The sequence below is a fragment of the Erithacus rubecula genome, assembly GCF_903797595.1.
Source record: "Erithacus rubecula genome assembly, chromosome: 3".
Taxonomy (NCBI): Eukaryota; Metazoa; Chordata; class Aves; order Passeriformes; family Muscicapidae; genus Erithacus; species Erithacus rubecula.
The window spans coordinates 87,850,643-87,866,871 of NC_136689.1; the positions used below are offsets into that span (position 1 = coordinate 87,850,643).

The 16,229-nt window shown below is 37.3% G+C and overlaps 1 protein-coding gene across 1 annotated transcript in view; it reads left to right on the forward strand.

Annotated features, from left to right (window-relative positions):
* GABBR2 (gamma-aminobutyric acid type B receptor subunit 2) overlaps positions 1-16,229 on the forward strand; it is a 446,541-nt gene that overhangs the window by 100,075 nt on the left and 330,237 nt on the right. The window lies entirely within an intron of this gene.

Here is a 16,229-nt window from a genome sequence, read left to right on the forward strand (position 1 = left end):
CATGAAATGGAATATATTCTCATGCTGACTGTCTTGTGTATCTGGATTTTTTTTTTTTTAATTGGAAACTTAATGCTTTTAAAGCTTAGCATTTTGTGTAATTTTTATGTTTCAGTTTTGAAGGCCAATGAAATTATGTGTAAAGATTAGTTGTATGTAGTGCTGTATTTTAAGGCTTGGCATTTTATTGTACTCAGAAATACTTGTGAGTTCAGGGCAGCAGTCATGTGTCTCAATAGGTTAATTAAATAAAAATAATGTGTCTCAAAAAGCAACCTAGGTGAGATCACATTCAGACATGGTAGAGGAGCAAACCTAGGACTTTTGAAAAGTTAGAAGAAAGAACTCATCAGGCCTTAAATTATGATACTTCAGGGTATTTACTCAGTCAGAATGCAGTAATTCCTATGCACTTCAAAAGTGCTGGAAGTGCATAAATTCTAAATAGTGACTGGGTTCATGTCTCAGTATTTAACTCACGAAGCACATTCATTCCCAGTTGTTCTTCTTTCTGACTTTCTCAAAGGTCAAGTTTGTGGAAGGTTTCCTCTGCTGAGGAATCAGAATTTATTAATACTAATCTCTAAAATGCAGATAACAACAGTATGATTTTCTTCATTTATTCAATCATCTGACTAGTGAAAATTTTCAGATGGATGGCTGATCACACAGCCATCAGGTTTTGCCTTTCTGATGTGGAAACACCCTTTCTACTCAGTATTCATATTGCCCAAAGATACCCCTGTACATTTTTTTTTTCTGAAAAACTCAAAATCATTCTATAGCAAAATGAAAAAATATATAACAATTACCTGTGGTTACACTTACAAACAGGCTCCTCTTTTCCACGTGGAATACTCACTGAGAGTGGTGCAGCAAGAACAAATGAGGCATAATTAAGTTTGTGAAGAAGATGATGATCAGAGTACAAATGGGAAAATCTTAGGAGGATAATTAAAGTAGCTTGTTAACTGTGTTTGCAACACTTGTCAAATCAGATATTTTTTTTTTCTGCTTTGGGATTTTTTTTCCTGATTTAAAAAAGAATTCCTCTGTGGAAACGAAATAATAGTGTGTCTCTGGGGAGAATGGAGCAAATAGCAAAGCTTGAAACTAGCCTTTAACACTTTCTATTAAAATTGGCCTAGTTCATGACCTATAATGAAGTATATGGCCAGAACTCTGTTTTTTTCAATTTGTCACATGGAGTTTCTGTATGATGTAGGGTGTTCTACACAGCTGGATTTCATTGTGCTAAAAATCTTTACACTTGTAGTCAAGTTCTGCTTGATGCAATCTGGAAAACAATTTGTTCATGAAGTTGCTTAGTCTGAGGAAGGGTGATTAGAAAGCTTTTAAATTCCTGGATTTGTCAATATATATGTTCAGTTATAGAATGGTATGAAGTATTGCTACCAGAGAACATTTATTTCTCCATGTTTATGGCTGTGACTATGCTTTAAACATTATTTATGATATTAGTTCATCAAGGTATTCTTGGCTGCTTGGGCTTAGTATTCTGTGGGCACTAGATAAATCCTCATGTGGCAAAACTGCTCTTTATGCCAGGTTTTTATATCTTGATTGGCTGAATGATGAAAGAAACAAAAAATAACAGCATGGCTGGGAAGTGTGGCGAGGCCTAGTAAATGCAGCAGTGGCAATAATCTAAATATTGTTATGTCATACAGTGACAGCAATATGTGTATCTGCAAATCAGTAGATGTAAAGTGTATGAGATAGCAGGGAAACAGAGTACAAATCCTTCCACTCCTCAGGATCCACTGTCATAAGTGTCTCTGATTAAAAGCGTAACTTGAATAGAAAGAGAAGATAGAAATCTGTAGTTCTCAGAAGTGGAGCAATAATATTCAGCTTGGTAAAATACAAGGCTGTCCTCCCTCAAAACTTGAAACTTCATCTCAAGGAGTCACAGTGAACTCACATAAATTTTTTTTATGAAATCATGATGATGATGAAGTCATTTCATGTTGCAGTCAGGAGGAGGGAAAACAGCATAGAGACAAAAACTAACCTGACATTGTATTATTGAATAGAGGATTTTCATTTGGATGTCTGACTCCAAAGCTTTGTCCCTGTCCTTGTGCCTGCAGTCATGAAAACAAAGCTCATAACCCTAGCAGGAACATTTGATTTGATTTGATTTACACAGGTGTCATGAGGTTCAGCTAAGTGATGACTCTTATACACAGGAGAAATGCAGGATGATACTGATAGTCTTGTGAAAAATAGGGATGAAAGAAGAATAACAGAATATAAAAACTAAAAGTAAAAATTACTTTCCTGAGCAAATACAAGATGAGGCTTGTTGACTGCAAAACCATTCTGAAGACCTTTTAGCACTCAGTCACCCAAGTTATTGGGTGACAGATTTTCCTTTGTTTGGATGAATTTTCCTTTTCTGCCTCTTCTTCATTCCCTACAATAAGAAGTTGCCAAAACCAAACAATGAAACAAAAGGACAAGAGTATAAGAGTATAAATGTGCTGGAATTTTTTATATTGCATTTTCTACTCAGGGAGCTATGGTAATGATGAGGGAAGGGAAAGAAATAGTTTCTTGCAAAGTGACTTCAGTCTCTACTCTCCTTACTGTATGATTTTGATAATGAAAATGTCTTTTTTACTTAACTGGTTAAATCAAGTCACTGATAGCCTGCAACAATGTGAAATAGGGAAGATTATAGAGGTTGAGAAAAGTCTCAGTCTGAAGGTGACATGTCTTATTTCCACATTGTATCAAAAACAGGTACTTTTCCATCTCCATCTTGACAAATTCTGATTTAGTTATGATCACAAGCTGAAAGGGAATTTGTGTTCTCAATTAGCTGCCTTCAACTGCTGGCTGATTTAATTAACTCTTACTGTAATAAAATTAATTATTTCTAATGGAGCACTTTTTATCTGTGAAAGGAGCAAGTTGTTTTAGTCTGCAAAGACTTATGTCATCCTGAAGGACTTTCACTGAGATATGCTAGGTGAAACAACCTGGAAAATCTTTTTTGAACAGATTCTTAGTAGGACAAATGCAGGCACCCATTCCTTAGCCTCTCAAATTAAAAGGCTCTCCATGGGGAATCTCTGTGTGCCAGCAGTCCTTTGTTGAGTGACAGTCTGAATATGGGCTGGAGGCTGCATGTGTGTCTTTGATCTCCAGGCTGTGGAGGGGAATCAGTTTGAACCTTTGGTGTTTTAGTTTAAAAGTGCCAATAATATCCTGTGCCTTTGAGAGTGGGCCTTAAAGGCATGAAGGCATAATACTGGGCAGTTGGTGTTCTGTAGGGGGAATACATCAATGTCAAATTCCTCCATATTAATATTATCCCCATTCTCCTTCAATGTGCATTCAAGGTAATTCGAGAGTGAAGAAGGATCATGAATATAATCTCTTAATGTCTTGCAAAAGACAAGTTATGTATTTTTATTCTGTACATTGAAGCATTCCTGCTAGTACCCAGTTAGTATAAAATGGAGGAGGTAGGTAGCTATTCAGTCTTTTTCTTCTATTTCAGTATATCCATCAAATGTTATCTCCATGTGAATTCCTTACAGTGGCAAAAGGATCTATTTTATATAGATTGCTGTTTCTCCTGTTTTTCATTGTCATCTCTCAATTTTCCTGATTGTTTTGTTAACATAAACATTTAATCAGCATGAGGATTTTGACCACACAGATAGTCTCTCTTAATATGTGGACCCCTTTCTCACTTTCTGGAGATTTGTCTTTTTCTTCCATTGTGTCACTGACAGCCTGCTTCATTTACAATTTCATTTAACTCTGGAAATAAGCTTCTGCCAGAAACTAAGTATAAATGTTTGTGGTTCCTCAGAATATCCTCTGTTTCTACATATTTTATGTAATCTAGTCATAACTGCTGGCTTCTAGGCAAGTAACTCCTTCAGGCAATACAGTGATTAGATCGTAATGACATTCAAAACTGAGGAACCTTATTTTGGATTCAGCATCTCATGTTGGAAAGTTTTCTAACAAAATTATAGGTACCCTAATCATGGTGTATTACTGCTCACTCTTGGGCATATTAATATAGGATGAGTTTGTGTGTTAGTAAGGGGTGCTGGAAAGGGAAAATTCCTGGATGTAGGATATTAAACAGCCTACACTGAGATTTGTTTTATTGTCCCAGAGACCCATAGGTATTCAAGATCCCATCTCTGAATTACTGAAAAGGCTGCCGCTGTTCAAAAAAATCAATGGTGTTTTTAACTTTCCTTTTCCTTCTAAAGCAAGGTTGATGTGATTACACTGTCAGTTCCTCCTTGTGATTTCTGACCACTGGCCAATCACAAACCAGTTTTAACAAGGGATTTCCCAAAGACTGTTAGCTTCATTTCTGTGAAAATGAGCTTCTGTGGACAGGGATCCATATGAATGAGGAAAAGGCTGCAACATAAGCAGAGAGAGCTTAGGGCCAGCTGTGCCATGTTCTCCTCCTTGTCCAGCTGTTGTTTATGGACAGGCGATTGACTGGATCGAGATTTAAAAAAAAAAAAAAAAAAGGAAAAACAGAGGAAGGGCGAAACCCAGAAGGGTGTGAAGGTGTGAAGTAGAAGCTGAGGTATATGTTTGTGTATTTGTAAAAGCCTAGGGCACATGTATCTATAAGAAACCAGGCTTTACTAGGTGTCTGTTACTCGTCAAAATTATTGTTAACACAGAATTTCAAAACTATGTCAGCTTTGACATGAAGGTACAGCAAATCATCACAGAGATTTCTATACTGGCCACTGAATAAAATTTATTCTTGGTGATATCTGAATTTTCTAAATCCTTATACTTGTTACCTGAAGCTCCAGCAAGAACACATTAATATTTGATAAAAGAATGTGGTGTTTTCTTTTCTTTTTAGCCTTCTTCATCATGTTTATTCCAGTACAGCGAGTTTGTGCTGCTTTTGCCTTCACTGCACAATTTTCATGTATTATTAGTTTGAGTAATGAAAAGGGCATTTAAACTAGTTTTTGGCTAAGAAGATTAGCTACTTCTATCTATGTGATGCAGGCAGTCCCTCTTGAAGAGTCCTTTTTTCCCACTGGAATATGACCTGATGCACAAACAAACTAGAATCTTTGATTTTTGGCCCATAATTCGCTATTGTAATTTTCTTTTTTCTTCTTTTTCCTATGCTTTTCTATTTTTTTTTTTTCCCTGGGATTGGAGGGATTTTATAGATTTTCTGTATTTTTGTTGTGCTTTTAATAGACAAAGTGCATGAGGGAAAGACACCTCTTGAGGTCCTATTATATAAGGTGCAAACCTGAGGACATTCTGATCCTGCTTTCAGGAGTTAGCTGAGCACATAAAGAAGTTTTGCTCACTTCTCTGTAGGAATGCCCAGGAGCTTCTGAACAGGAAGAAAACACAGTAGGTCTGACCTTCAGGCAGATTTTCATGTGAAGTTTCTTCTCATTTGAGAGAAGCTGTGGTGAATTTGAGGGAGAGAGATCTTTTAGGTCTGCAAATCCTCCCTCTGAGACAAGCTGCCAGCAGGAACCCTGCCATTACTGATGAACCCTCCTGAAGATTTGCAGCTGCTGCTGGAGAAGATGCATGGGGAGTTGAAACAGATAATCAGTGCCCTACCTGCTAATTAGGCTGTGAGCCTCAGTGTGTGGACAGATGCATACATGCACAAGGTGGAGCTGGCTTGGAAGGAGTTGTATGTTCACCTTTGAGCTTGGAGAAATGGATGAGGCAGGACAGCAGGCAAGACTGGTCTAGGGCAAAGGAATTACTTTAGTGGCCAAAGTCCTTTCACAGGGATGCTGAGCACCAGTGCATTATTGTAGTAACAACATCACTTTGCTGTTAAGAACAGAAACATGGTCCACAAAGTTTAAATTGGAATTTTCCAGGCTGAGGTATGGCAAGAAGTGCACATCCTAAATTTCAAATGCACTGTAAAATATAGTAGGACCTTCTTTTCTCTTCTTTTTCTCTTCTTTCTAAATGTATGACATTGATTTCTATGGCTTAACCTGTCTTTCCATCAGTTTGAAACTGGCTTCTATCTAGTGTTCACTTTTATTTAAATATGATTAGCTCTTCTTTTTCATCTTGTTCATCCTGCAGAAAGCATCAAAACTACAATACATAGTCTAATTTTTGCCTTTGATCTAATGTCTAAGGTTCAGTTCACTATGTAAAGCGTGAATAAAGATATTTTAATACAGCTCTAGAGTCAGGTCAAAGCAGTCAAGACTGAACCTGTATATTTATTCTAACATGATTTGCATGTCTGGCAGAAAAAAAAAATAAAACCATTTGTTATTAGTTTTCTTCTTAGCTGTTTGCATGTATTCATTCAATTCCTTTTTTCAGTGCTGGATCAATACTACAAAATGAATGAATGGTGGTCTCAGACATACACTGAAGAGGCAAGGATGTCACTTTGCTTTGCAGTATGATTTATCCTTGGGAAAGCATTTAATTCTGAACAAATCAGATATTCCCTCTGTCTGAATCTGAATGGTCTCTTGAACAAAAATAAAAGACATTAAAAAGATCCCAAACACACAGTGTAATACACAAGCATTGATGTTTTTTGTTTTTCAAATACAAAGTCTTGTGTTATAATGCTAGCTCACATTATTGGTAAGGTGTTCAAAATGTCCAGGGTAATTTATAATTAGAATAAATAATGGCTATGTACTTTGTTATTTAGGGATTTTTTCTCCCTCCATGTAATTTTTTATTGTCTCTCTGCTAGTATTGCTGGATTTTTTTTTTTTCAGCTGTTCTTTTCTCTTTCCCATTTTGTTCATTTCCATAAAACAGGCTTGAAGTCTTTTCTCATGTGGCTTTTGCAGCCCCACAGCTAGGATAGACTTGCCATGTAGAATCTTACTTACCAAAAGGTTTCAATATTGCACCTTGCAGCTACTGCAGAGCTTCCTTCCCTGCTACAAAGGCATCCCTTAGAGTTCCCTCAGGCTGCTGTTTGCTGCTGCTTTTTCTGGAGGGGTTTTAGGAGGGGAGGTAGAGTGGCAACTCTGGTTCCCATCTCCTCCTTCTCTCCTCTTCCCTGTCCTGATAGGCAGAGTTAAGTTTTGCTTCTTTGTAAAATCACCTGTAGTTCAGCATCTTCTTTATGCTGAAAGAAGAAACAGCTATTTCTTTTTCAGATTTGAGATTATTTTTATGACACATTTTCTAGTACCTTGTCAGATGTCTTGGGTTTTTTATGGTTCTTACCCACTGGACAAAACTGCTGCTAAATTTTATTCTAGCATTGTGTTTTCACTTGACATTTTCTGGGAAATATTATAAAATTTTGGGGGATGTAACTGTTTGGCACTAATGCCCCATTATGATAATATTTGATTTATTCACAATTATGCCAGCCCAAAGAATCGTGTTTTGATTCATTAATCCCATTGATTTCATTACTCTGTGACCCAAAGACTTGTCTAGAATCTCCCATTGTTTAGTGGGAGCATTTTTATAGTTTCTCAGCAAATGCAGCACTGAATTTTGAGCTGCCACTTGCATTTTCCCCTATGCCTGCTTTACAAATCTCATTAGTCTCTCATTGAAAGTTATCTCAGGGAGATCAGATGTTAATTAGCTGGCCATCTATATATGATTTAAAGGTTATATTGATTTAAATCTATCTTATTTTATTGAAAATCATTTTATCACTTTTTGATTGACTTTTGGCAATCATTATTATTTTTTTCCAAAGTGTTCAGACTATAATGTTGTATATCTCTGGCTATTGCAATATTTCAAATATTCTAGGAAATTGCTTTCAGGCTTCTTTTACCACTAAATCCCCAAATGTGGTTCTTCTGATTATTTTGACTACACCCAAGATTTTGGCAAAGTTGGAATTGGTTATTTTGGTATGTTACTCGTCAGAGTGACTACTGTGATTTGTTCCTTAAACAAGTAGCACTGAGTTTGCTCTACATAACCAGCTGGCTGTCCTGTTTCTCAACAGCCTGCTTGGAAAGCCCTGGGGCTGTTTTCTCTCCAGTCCCTTTGACCAGCCTGGCTTGAGTGGTCTTATGTGGAGTGGCACCCTCTGCCATAGCTGCTGTGTCCTTGGAAACACACAAACCTGTCCACAGCAAGAAGGCAAATTCAACAACAAGTAATAATAACTAACAGCTAACAAATAAAACTTGACAACTAAGTCAAGGCAAAATTGACATGATAAATTTTGTTGTTTCCTACTGTGGCTCCCACAGCCCCAAATTCACTTCTTCATTTCATTCTCTCTCATTTCAATGTTTTTCTTCGTGTCACCGTTCTATTACAGAACAAGGAAAGGAAAAAACCATTTTCAAGTGGTAAATTAACCTGCTTTTCCCTGAATGCTCTTTGGCAGCAATTACTTAATTACTTATTTTGAGGAATAGCCTAATTCATAAAAAATTGGCATCAACATCTCCTGGGTATAAATTGAAGAACAAACTAATACACCAAGAAATTGTTAAAAGAATAATCATCATTGTGAAATTTTGAAATGTAAATAAGATATTTATTGACCTTTAAAAACAGAAAAAAATTAATTGTGCTCCATTAAAGAAGTAATTCTATGGTGATATGTTTGTAGAAAAGCAAATGGTAAGGTACACATTCTCACATAATAGAAGCTGCTCTAAGGGCATGATTCTAAAATTCACTGTGGAGTTCTTGGTATGTGATTCATCCAAGATTGAAACCTATATGGATGACATCTGCTTTTAATTTTTTACATCTCAGTACTCAGTACTAGTTCACCTAGAACAGTTTGGGGGACTTGCAGATCTTGCTACATGCTTTCTCCAGGCATCAGTTAAGTTTTGAAACAACTAGAGAGGAATAAGGCCAATTGAACAATTGATAGTTATATTTTAATTAAACGTGAAGTAATTTGGAAGCACATTTAGTTCCTTTAGCCTTAGTTATCACACACAGAAAAAAATAGACTCTCAGTGTCAGAGACAATAGAAATGATCAGCACAGATTAAGAACCTTCAGACTGTTGGGAAAAACAGCCTTGTGTACAAAATTGACTGAAACAATTGATAGTTGGAATAAGAAGCTTTGTTTGGCCCTAGAATTACAGTGAGAAAAGGAACAGAGTGCACAGCTCTTAAGTATTGACTTGTGATGTCTTTTCCCTTTGCTTCTCGTCACATTTAAAGCTTTCAGCCATGGATAGCTTAAGTAACTGGGTTTAAAATTATTTTTGCACTAGAAAATAGTTCCACAGTTGCACCTTTCCAGTCTTTCAGAATCTCTTCTTGATTCTCTCGATTTTAATTCTGAACAGTAGTTGCAAATTCAAATTTACTTCTAGTTCTTGTTATGCCTTGATTTCATTCATTTTTAGGAGATATGTAGCTTGAAATTTCTGAACTCTGTGTTAAGCCATAGCATCTTCTTCTCCTAGTTTTCAGAGTAAGGGAAGGTGCTTCTCCAGTGTAGTCCCATCTTCCCTTAGCTTGCAGAAGTCCATCAGACTTTGTTATCCAGTAGACAGCCCATCACATTCTGATTAATGGACTACAGCAGGATTGGCAATATAACCACTATGAGCTTTGTTTGTGTTATGATGCAACACTAAGCTAGGAAAATTCTGTAATTATTTATAATTAAGCTACTGTGAGGGCACAGTGTGTATCAGGATGTGGATTCATTATGTCAGTTTGCTTTCTCAAAGTAAAAAGATTAGTGGCACAGCTTCTGGAAGGTTTGTTTAAGTCCTTCAGTACTCAGATAAGGGAATAAGTATGCATGTGATTGGGGAGTGGCAGGTCTCCAGCAGCTTAAAATATTGCAATTGAAGCTTGGGAGCCACAATTTTGTGTTAATTTTAAGCACAATCTTCCTGACATAAATTAAGAGTTAATTTGTTCTGTTTTAAAAAAGGCAAGAAAATTTTTCATCACAACCTTTTGAAAAGCTTGTAGAAGAGTGATGGCAGTCTCAATCTGAAATAGTATACAAGTGCCAATCAAAAGCTGGATGTTTTTCTGCATTTTTCCAGTGGAGGGCATGAAGATGGTCAGAGATCTAGCACATCTCTCCTGTGATGACAGGCTGAGAGAGTTGGTTGCTCAGCCTGGAGAAGGGACAGCTCCAGGATCTTATAAAAGCCTTTATAAGGCTTTTATACCTAAAGGGAGGTTACAGAGAAGCTGCAGAGGGACTTTTTACAGGAGCATGGAGAGATAGGACAAGGGGTAACAGCTTTAGACTAAAAGAGGGTAGGTTTAGATTGATTATTAGGAAAAAATTCTTTACTGTGAAGGTGGTAAGACACTGGAGCAGAAAAAGCTGTGGATGCCCCATCCCTGGGAGTGTTCAAGGCCAGGTTGGAGGGGGGCTCTGAACAGTCTGGTCTAGTGGAAGGTGTCCCTGCCCATGAAAGTGGGTTTGGAACTAGGCAATCCTTAAGGTCCACTCCAAACTAAACTGTTCCGTGGTTCCAAATGACCTCACAAGCTGGATCCACTAATGGGTTTGGGAGCATCTGTAGCTCCAAGGAAAAGATCCTTTCTGGGAAAGAGGCATACACATGCATCCTTGTTAATAATGGGGCTTTTAATTATAAAGACATGCTTCTGCCAAAGAGATTATTTTCCTCATGTCACTCATTTAATTTGAACAATCAGTCAAAAAATTAGTTTTGTAAGCAAATTTTAGCTGTTTCTATTTTCAAGGCTCAGAATGCTACTGGGGAAAGCAGAGTGACTGAGCAAGCAATAGAGATAATCAGTACTAGACTGACCTCAGTCTTTTTTATGGCTCAGTCTGCTGCAGATGGGACACTGGCATGTTTTCAGATAAATGCAGTTGCATTCTCTTATTGCATCAGGATTAATTTTCATCCAGAATTATGGTTGGCATGTGTAAGAGGGTACTAGACAAGCAGTCTGCTTTGAAATTTTCTTCCTGTGGCTTTCTGCTCTTCAGTTGTTTTGTCCTTTACCTGATTTGTTTTATTCTGCTTGCTTATAAGAATTTAAAAAGAATTCTATTTACAAATATGAAAGTGAAGGAAAGGCCAGAACAAAGAGTTTACTTTTATAGAAAAATCCTGTATGTTATTCGTGGATCTTGATGCAGGAATCCAGAATTACATATTAGGGACTGTAATCAGACTAGCCTGAAAGAAATCTGTCTATAGAGACAAAAGTTTGAGATGTAATTTTTACCTAGTAAATTTCATTCTGTCTCTTCAAATGTTCATATCTTAGGTATTAAAATTCAGTAACGTTGCAGCTGCCAAATCCTCTAATGCTTAGTGGCATAAACACTAATGTTGATCATGAGTTCTTTGAGTTGTCACTGTGAAAACTCTTGTGACCAATGTGATTTTGCCCTTGCTTTTGGAAGTCTGTATGACAATGTGATAAGACCCTGTCTTTATGTTGATTTTAGCTTGGGAGGAAGTATGAAAATGCAGACAGTGGTTTCTTATATTTTGCCTTTGTTAGAGCAAAGGGCAGAATGATTCAACTATGGGGCCCTGAGCTCCACTGCCTGACTACTCACCTTTATTGATTGAGATCTCAAACTACAGTTTTTGCAACCATAATAATCTTATACATAGACTGTATGCAAGATGGCAGGAGGCATATCTTTAATTATAACACAAATCTTTCTCATAACAAAGGTGCTTGCACTGGCTTGATTTGTCTTCTATTCATTGTCCAATTGTTAGATCACAATAAGAGTTCTAGAATTCTGCAACTTAAAGTTGCTTTAAGTAAAGGTGTATAGCTAAGTTGCTGGTTTGTTGTTTGGTTTTATTTATTTAAATTAAAGCATCAAAACAGAAAACAACAAAACTGAGTAATAATCTTTGCACAAATAATTCTTTGCTTTGCTCTTTCTGTTAGCCCCATTCTTAACTTTTTTATCTCCCATTGCCACAAGCAGTGCTAGGAGGGCTTAAAGACAGCACTTTGCCAATTAGTCATGGCTTGCACACTGCTCTTTTGAACAGCAGGAATTTATTTTTATGTCTAGAACTCCATGTTTATCAATGCAGATGAACCTACAGAGGGGAGTCTTGTAGTTAGTTCAATAGTCTAACTCGTTATGTGAACAAGGAAAATGAAACCTTAAATGTTGTTGCCCAATACTCTACTGTTTTACAGGCAGATTATTATAGTATTATAATCACTTTGGAAAGACAGCTTGTGCCTCCAGTCACAAATGAATTCACACAGAATATGACATTTTTAGCATAGCCATAAAGGGAACAGGTTTCTGGGCAGTAAATCTTAGAATTAATGTTTACTGAGAATAAGTGACTGAGAGTGCTACTTTGGAAGTCTTAGCTGCCTGGCCAGAGACTACATAAATCCTACCTGAATGGTTTCCCCAAAAGCTCCATCTATTAGAGGTATGTTTTCAGAAAGCAAGGGTAATATTATTGCCTCAGCGCCCTAGATGAATAATGAAATGTGCATCACTTGAATTCTGTAGATCCTCATACTTGTCCATGTATGAAATGAGTTTTGGTAACCCCATTATATGAGGACATCTCAAGGCCCAGTATCTCATGAACTTACCATCAGACTTTGCCCTTGATCCTACACTGCTTCAGAGTACAAACATCTCTCATTCTGCATCTCTTCTGGTAGTCAAGCACCACCATGCCATGCTGGGTTCTCTCAGGAGGGGTCCCATCCCAAGTAATTGCTTGTGAGTTTGCCAGGAGCTTTGACTGCAAGTTATACAGTTCCTATGAAAAAAAAAAAAAAAAAGAAATCAGAAGAGGGATCAAAATAAATGTCGCTTTTCTGAATTGTCATCAAGATTACTGTGGCCAATGTTACAATTTCTAGTTTTGTACCTCCTTTGCTTTTGGCCTTTGAGAAAGGCAGTTCTGTCTTGCCACAAAACATCAAAGTGCAGTGAGCTGTCTCAGATGGTCATGGCTCAGTGCTTACAATCATGAAATTAATTTCCAGGGATTGGAAGTGGTACTGTCTCAGCTTCTTCTTTGGTGATACAAACACAAGCTCTGTATGAATACCTGGACTGCTGAAGAGAATGGATGGATTTCCACTTATCTTCAGGTGCTCTAGACAATATTTATATGGAATAATAGGCATACCCACCTTTCAAATTTACCTGAAAATAGAAGAGTGTGAAAAAATGAAGTGTACACATTTTCAGAGCTTGGTTTGGTCCCAGGAGCATGGAGTTATGAAACCTGCTGCTAAAGCCCTGCAGAGGGTGGGATTTCAGAAGCACTCCTCGACTTGGAATGGCTCATTGCTCTAGCTCTAAGCACCCCCATGCCTAGCATGCCTGATGTGCTTGAATCACATCCTGAGGCACTAAACTCTCCCTGTGTGCTGTACAGTGAGCTCAAGAGCCTAACTTTGTATTCCATTACTCTGAAAAAGCACTGATGTTCCCAGAGTGTGTGTTTGCCAGGTATTTCTGAAGCCATGTCTGTCTTTCATCATACTGCAACAGCTCGCTGTGTTGAATCACCATATATAAAACTGCAGTTCTAATTTTAACATCACAATTGGCTTCTCTGGAAGTGGCTGTAATGAGCAAAATGAAACGTTATTAACCAAATCCTTTTTCCTGCTCTGCAGTCTAATTGTCATCTGGAGAAATCTCTTCAGAGTTGTAATAACAACTTTATGGGCTCAGTAGAGAGGAAGTTGTATGCCTCTACTGAGGTTTTAAGCCAGTACTAGACATTGAAGACCAACACACCAATTTTTTAAAAAAATCACTTTCATGGAGATTTTGACTGATTTTAGGAATGCCTAAATGTATAAGGCAGTTCTGTTTTTTCCTCAGATGTCTCCAGGTGCTGGATATGTAGGAATTTGCTTTTGTGCATTTTATTTAGCTTTGCTCTAGTCAATGCAGGTTATTGTCACTTAGTTTTGAAAATAGACCTTAACACAATGCTCTTGTTGTCTTTTAAGATGTTTCCAGCAAACATGGTAGTAAAGAGGTTGCTGGTGTTTTACTGTGAAAATAAAACAGCCATAACAGTTGCCCAGAAATTTGTAGGTTTACTGTTCTCTCCTAAGACAGTAAAAAATCACCTCAGAGTGCCATAAGTGGTAGGCTACAGAGCCACTGTCCCTCACATCCTCAGTTTTTCTGGTCACACAAACCTTTTCAATGTTTTGCTGTAGAGTGAGGCACTGCTGATATGAGGTAGGAGAAGATGTAGCTGACACCCTGAACTTAGGGTGATGATAAAAACAGTGTCAGTGCATCAACCTGAGGATGACTTGGACAAGATTCTCAGACACGTGATTGACTCTTGGGGATGGTGCTGTGCAGGGCCCAGAGTTGGAGTTGATGATTCTTGTGGGTCCCTTCCAACTCAACTTATTCTGTGGTTCTGTGGTCTATGTTTCCTTCCTCCTGGACAAGACTTACACTGACTTTAAGATAGGAGTGCTCCTACATTCTGGCAGCCAATGGGTCTAGATAAAAATATTGCATTGTAGCCAGCTGCTTTGGCAGGACAAGTGTCAGTGCTCTTCATCCTGCCATCTCCATGGATAGAGATCTGCTGCCTTGAATGATGTGGCTGGTCTTTGCAGAGCAAGGATTTGGCACTCCCCATTACCCCAAGCATTCTAAATGTGCTAAATATCCCCTGTTTAGTGCATTACTTGTTTTCTGCAGCACCATAGTTTCCAGTTCATGTTATAAGGAAGCTAAATGTGCACAGAGTTCAAGGTGCTCTTCTGGGACCCAGGTTGAGTTTGGCAATATTTATTTTGTAGGTACTAAGGGAATTAATTTCACTGATAACTGAGTTTGTATTCACTGCACTACCTGAAGTTACCTTGTACAACACAAACATACAGTGAGGACAGGAACAAAAACCAGCTGGTTTATTGATTGCAGCTTAGGGGTAATTTTCAAACATTCTAGATATGTATAGAGGAAAAATCCATCTCTGCTCCTGCTTAAAGAGTGTATGACTGATCTTGTCAGCTTTAATTTTTGTGGAATTTAGAATGTGACATTTGGTATGCCTGAACTTATCCCTATGTAGGATACTGTTAGTCTTAAGTCAATTCAGGATAGAGCACTCAAATTATCTGTCTTACAAGAACAAATGACTGGAATGGGCTTTTCAGGTAGTATGAGAAATCTTAAGTTTTTCTTTAAACTGTTGGATAACTTTTGAAAAGTCCATAAAGAAGAAGAATATTATAGAATTCAGACATTGATTACACTCAATTTCCAGAATTTCATAGCAAGTTTTTCCAGAACAGATAGCAAGAATCACTGTAGTGGTTCTCAACCACTTCATCACATAGATCATGTTTTCCTTATTTTACCGAAATCGGAGCCTAAGAGAATCAGGAATCACAATATAATATATTAAAGTACTCCAGAGAGACCAATTTTTTTCTAAAGAGATCTTCCATCTCTTTTGATTCAGTACCCAATCTAGATATATATGCTCCATATTTTTCCAAAACAGAGACATTAATAAATATTAATTTAATATTTTCTAAGCTTTCTTCAAGCAAATTGAAGAAATTATTTTCATTTTGAAGATCCTTTTATGTGTGTGGTGATTTCTAGATCCTACTTTAATTATGCCTAAATAATTATGAATCTCCAGATTTTTTTTCTATGGCAGTATCTCTATTTTTATTTTGATCATAAAAAGAATAAAATTCTGCACTATGAAAGTATGATAGAACATGCAGCTCAGAGCTAAAAATATTGAAGTTCTCATTAGAATAGGCATAATTTGATTATATTGCTCATATCTGGTAGTACTTATAATTCTGTGTTTTTATTAGTCTATATAGCTTTTTCTTCAGTGAGGATGTAAATTCTTAATAATTTTCTGCATAAACCAGTTTTGAAATGTTCTGCTCTCAGGGAGACATATCTTAGGGAGAAGATTTGGGAGAATCATGCCAATGTGTATAAACACCTGATGGAGGAAATGAAGGCAGAGCTGGATTTTCATAGTGGTGTCCAGTGACAGGACAGGAGGAAATGGGCACAAACTGAAATGCAGGAAATTAGGTGTCATTGTAGGGGTGACCAAACCCCAAGAAATGGTATAAAGTCCATTCCTGGAGATTGTCACAAATGGGGCTGCACAGGACCTTGAGTGACATGCACAAGTAGACTTTAGTTTGAGCAGGGAGGTCAGACTAGACTAAGACCTGTCTTCCTACCTCAGCTATTCTGTGATTTTATGAATGTAGCCCACAGTCTTTATT